Consider the following 5,250-nt stretch of genomic DNA (forward strand, 5'->3'; position numbering starts at 1 on the left):
CCATCATGCCGGCTAATATTTTTTTGCAGAGACAGGGTCTTTCTCTTGCTCTAGCTGGTGTTGAACTCCTCAGCTCAAGTAATCCTCCCACCTCGGCCTCCCAAAGTGCTAGGATTGTAGGTGTGAGCCACTGTGCCCAGCCTAGTGTACTTTTAATACTAAAGCTAATTTTAATAAAACCTTGTGAACACATTCATCCAATCTCAGTCAGCTTTGACCACACAAAATAAAATTTCTGTCAACAGTTTATAACCTCTTAAAATTTTTTTCATTCTCTTCCTTTCCCCAACTTTTTGTACCCATTTGGTTTTATCTATATCATTTTTTCCTCCATTCATTTACTCTGAAACAATCTGTAAGTAATCTCTAAACTAGACAAAAAGTCTTCTTTTTCTCAACAAAAACACATCCTCATACCTTATAATATCTTGCTTTCCTTGTACACTCTGGATACATAACTCTTATATTTGGTAGTTTTAATTACATATATTAATCATAATTTTAACTCTTAGTAACCCTAATCTTCAGTGAAAAACCTAGGAAGTGATCAGTTTGGAAAACACCATCTAGAGAATGAAAAGATAATTCACAGGCTGGGAGAAAATATTTGTAAATTGTATTTCTTATGGAGGACTTGTATCCAGAATATATATGAGGCACTCTCCAAACTCAATAATAAAACACCACCATAGGAAAAAAATGGGTGAAAGATTTGAACACTTGTCCAAAGAAGATAAATAAATGGCCAATAAGCATGTGAACGCTCAACGTCATTAGTCAGTAGGGAAATGTACATTTAGAACACAATGAGATACCACTCCACACCTATTAAGATGGCTAAAATGAAAAAGACTGACCATGTCAGGTGTTGGTGAGGATGTGGAGGAACTGGAACTCTCATAGACTATAAATGGGAATGTAAAAATGGTACAACCACTTTGGAAAATAGTTAGGCAACCTCTTCTTCTTTTTTTTTTTTTTTTATTTTACAATTTTTGGGGGGTTTTCCGGTAAAGACCGGAAAACCTGCTAGACAAATTCTAAAAGAGCTGTAACACTGGCAACTTCTTAAAATGTTAAACCTATACCTACCACAGATTTCACATTTCCTCTTATTTATCCAAGATAAAAGAAAGCATATTTCCATTACAAAGATGTGTATATGAATGTTTTTTGCAGCTGTATTTGTAACATCCATCACTAGGTGGTCATGATCTATGCACGCAATGCACTACTATTTAAAGTAGTGCACTACACAATGCACTACAATAAAAAGAAATGAACTATTGATCCATATATAGACATTGGTAAATCTCAAAATAATTATGCTGATTTAAAACCCCAAATGATAGTATATGTTGTATGATTTCATTTATATAAAATTCTTTAAAAATGTAAGCTAATCTATAGTGATAGAGAGCAGATACACAGGCAGAATGAAGAGGGGGTAGAGGGAAAAATTACAAAGACTTCTAGGGGAACTTCCTTCTGCCCTCTTAGGTTCTATAGCTGGGCCTAAGAATTAAACTGACATAAGACAAACTGACAGGAGAAAAAGCATACAAATTTTATTTAATATATTTACATGTACATGGAGTATTCAAAAGGAAAATGAAGACTCAAAGAAGCCATTAGACCCAAAAGCTTATAAATCTTTTTACACAAAGAACAATAATTTTGAGGATGTGACAAGACAAAGAGGCTTGAACTAGAGGCAGTAAACGGTGTGACAGTGACTAGGAAATATATGGGGGAAACTAATGAAAGATAAGCGTTATTTTGGTAGGTTTGTTTGTAGGTCCATTTCAACTCCCAATCTCTGATGATAAGAGTGTTCTTTCCTGGTACAGAGAAGACACCTTCCTCATGGGAAATTTTATGACCTGCTTTTAGGTAGAAAAGGAATGGTCAGAAAGCCCTTCCTGCATCTGTTGTTTCTCAGTTGCCTTCAGTGTAAAATAATCAATATGTCCAAGCTGCATATTTGGGGATGGCAACCTCAAACTCCTGAGCTCAAGTGATCCTCCTGTCTCAGCCTCCCGAGTAGCTGGGACTACAGGCATGCGCCACCATGCCCGGCTAATTTTTTCTATATATATTTTTAGCTGTCCATATAATTTCTTTCTATTTTTAGTAGAGATGGGGTCTCGCTCTTGCTCAGGCTGGTCTCGAACTCCTGAGCTCAAATGATCCGCCCACCTCGGCCTCCCAGAGTGCTAGGATTACAGGCGTGAGCCACCGCGCCCGGCCAGTAATCACTTCTTGAAGCTACTTGCTATGTGGGCTCTCTACTGACTGACACCAAGTAGCCATAAATTAACCTAACGATGCCATACGCTGGACACCATAACTCACCCTACAAATCAACCATGTATGGCCAATCACTGATCAATATTACTTCTGTAAACTAGTGAGAATTCCTGAAAAACTACTATTATAAATGCCTCCTCTCCTGATTTGTCTTTTTTTCTTTAAAAGCTTGAGCCTCTCCTTCCTTCTCTGGAGCACTTCCCAGTGTTTCCCAGGCCGCGGTCCTCAACATTGGCCCAAATGAACTCTCTACATTAACTTTGCCTCAGTTTCCTTTTTAGGTTAATAGTTTCAATCAAGGTTTTTTTTAAAAAAAAAAGAACAAACTCATGCATGCCTCCTTTTGAGTTCTGGGCTCAGGTTTCACACTTGGTTGTTTTGGGGGCTGTCAGGGTTCATTAACTTAATTGTTCAGTAACATGTTTGGTGGCTGAAGACAGCCTCCCAGCTATGCTCTCTCACGCAGGACTGAACTCACCTGTAGTCTAGGCTGCTACAGCCTTTTTCCCGGTAATGTTAGAAAGTGCAGGAAATCACAAGATTGTGAGCCCGGCAGAAACTGTCTTTCAACTTTGTGATCCTTACGCAGGACCCGGTAAGCGTCAGGTGTGTGTGTGTACACTGAAATGAATTGAGTGGAAGCACCAGGTTCTGAATTACGTACAGCTGTTATATTTACTAACACGTTTACTTTGGCCTAGAATTTTTTTTTTTTTTTTTTTTTTTTAGGCAAGCACAAAAATGAAGTTTATTGAGGAGAGAAAGATAGGATTATAGAGCAAGATTGAGGTTTACAGAACATGATACACATGCCACAGATGACGACTGGGCCCACTGTCCCAGCAAAGGGAGAGCAAAAGGAAGAGTGCAAAAAGAGAGTTGGTTACAGTCTACATCTTGTTTTATAGTGCCCTGATCTTGACCTCCCTTGTGGTTCAGAGATCACCATGTAACCACTTTGATTAGACAGTTCGGAGTTGCATGACCTGTTTTACTACCCATGTGGGTTGTTCTAGGTCAATTTCTGGTCTCTATGGTACCTATGCTGCATGGCCCATAGGCCTAGAATTTTTTTATTCAAATAATATTATTTTTTTCTCTGTGAGAGCTGAAGTGGAATCAAGGAAAGCCTCATATGTTAAATAGATTCATTTAATTCAAAGTAAGGGTCAGTAGGAGAGGCATAGGTTGTGGGTCTTGGCAAACAAAGCCTCCAAGGCTGTCACTTTATTCAAATAATTTTTTTTTTCTCTGTGAGAACTGAGGAGAAATCAAATTGAATAGATTCTTTGAATTCAAAGTAAGGGTAGCACAGAATTAATTTTATAGGGAGCCTGTAACTCAGGTAACTTTTGCTTTCCGATCCAAGGTGCATAGTCTTGATAGCAGGTAAATTATCTACTCAAATTTCTGACCTTTTGCAAGTCCCTGACAAATGATACTGGCATGTTTTGGCAACCGAGCATGAGTACCCAGGATCTTGGCCTGTACCCTACATCTCACCTTTCTACGCTGCAAACTCCTGACTCTCTAGTTTATAAAGCTATAGTGAGGCTGGTTGTCTGGAACTTCCTGCATCCATCATATAATACTGCTATACTGCTTCCTATGTGCCCAACGTGTGCTTCTTGATGCAGTGTCTACTGGCAACTCCCTCCAAAACTAAACTTTAGTAGCACAGGTTAAGGTTACCTTCCCAGTGGTTCTCAGCCCTGGCTGCACAGAGGATCACCTGAGGAGATTTTTAAAACACTATGTCCACCCCCACCCAACAGACCAATTAAACCAGAATTCCTGAGGGTGACCCCTGAGCATCGTGTTGGTTGGTTGGTTGTTTAAATCTCCCCAGAGCATTCTAATGTGTAGGCAGTTGAGAACCACTGCTAGGTTGAAGATCAGTGGTTTCTGTGTAGAAAGTCAGCACTTTCTTTGTGTGTTTCTTTTTTATCTAAATTGATCTTCCTTCCTTTTTTTCTTTTTTTTTAGAAGCAGGGTCTTGCTCTTGCTCAGGCTTGTCTCGAACTCCTGAGCTCAAGCAATTCTCCCGCCTCAGCCTCCCAGAGTGCTAGGATTCCAGGTGTGAGCCACTGCACCCAGCCGAAAGTCAGCAGTTTCTTTAACATGTCTGGAAAAACCTAACTGATTGCTTTTGTTTTAGCTTCTAAAATTCTGCAATTACATTTCCCTGAAAGGCTAAGTTCTCTCATTGGTTATGTACAGGTCATGGTGGTTATGGGAAGATTTATCCTATAACTAAGAATAAAATGAAACTTAATTTCTGTAGGAAATTATATTGTACCCTATTGTAAATTACACTTTTCATTGGGAAATTATGAAATAAGATTTTGGCATTGACTAAAATAACATGTCTAATTTTAAAAATTACATAATTAAAAGATAATTAGTGGGCTAGGTAATAATTTGGCTAATTGCAATGATTAAATGATTGCTTCCATAATGTAAATTACTTTTTACCATAGTCAGTGATCTAAAATATTTTCTAAACATCTAGTGGTATTTTAAACACTAGCTTATTTTATGAGTAAGTGGCCTATGTTTGGTTAATGGACTCCCTGTGACCAATTGTCAGCTGCACCAGACCAGTCAACCGGAGCTGCCTCAGCTAAGCAGGTTGGGGTCCCCAGCTTAGCTCCAAAGGGGTGGGGAAAGAAGTCTGTGCAGGTGCTTGAAGCTCATTGTTGTTGTGCTAGATATTGTCTTTGTTTTTAAGAAAACTCTGAGCCTCAGTTTCTTCATCTGTGAGGAGGGGATGATAAAGCCACCTTACTGGATTATTCCTACAATATGCATAGTAATAAAGCTCTTAATGTAATAAGAAATGATAGAATTATTATTTTAAAAATTATTTTCTTTGCACCAGAGGTTTTTTATACTGCTCCTGGTCTTTTATTTGGCTGGCCATAGAAAGGACCATGGAGG

The 5,250-nt window shown here is 38.7% G+C and overlaps 1 non-coding gene across 1 annotated transcript; it reads right to left on the reverse strand.

Moving 5' to 3' along the window:
* Positions 1-998: 998 nt before the first annotated feature.
* Positions 999-1,060, reverse strand: LOC138396156 (U7 small nuclear RNA). Its single transcript, XR_011235628.1, has one exon. It is a non-coding gene; the product is annotated as a U7 small nuclear RNA (small nuclear RNA).
* Positions 1,061-5,250: the final 4,190 nt, after the last annotated feature.

Source organism: Eulemur rufifrons, chromosome 15, assembly GCF_041146395.1.
Source record: "Eulemur rufifrons isolate Redbay chromosome 15, OSU_ERuf_1, whole genome shotgun sequence".
In the NCBI taxonomy this organism is placed as follows: Eukaryota; Metazoa; Chordata; class Mammalia; order Primates; family Lemuridae; genus Eulemur; species Eulemur rufifrons.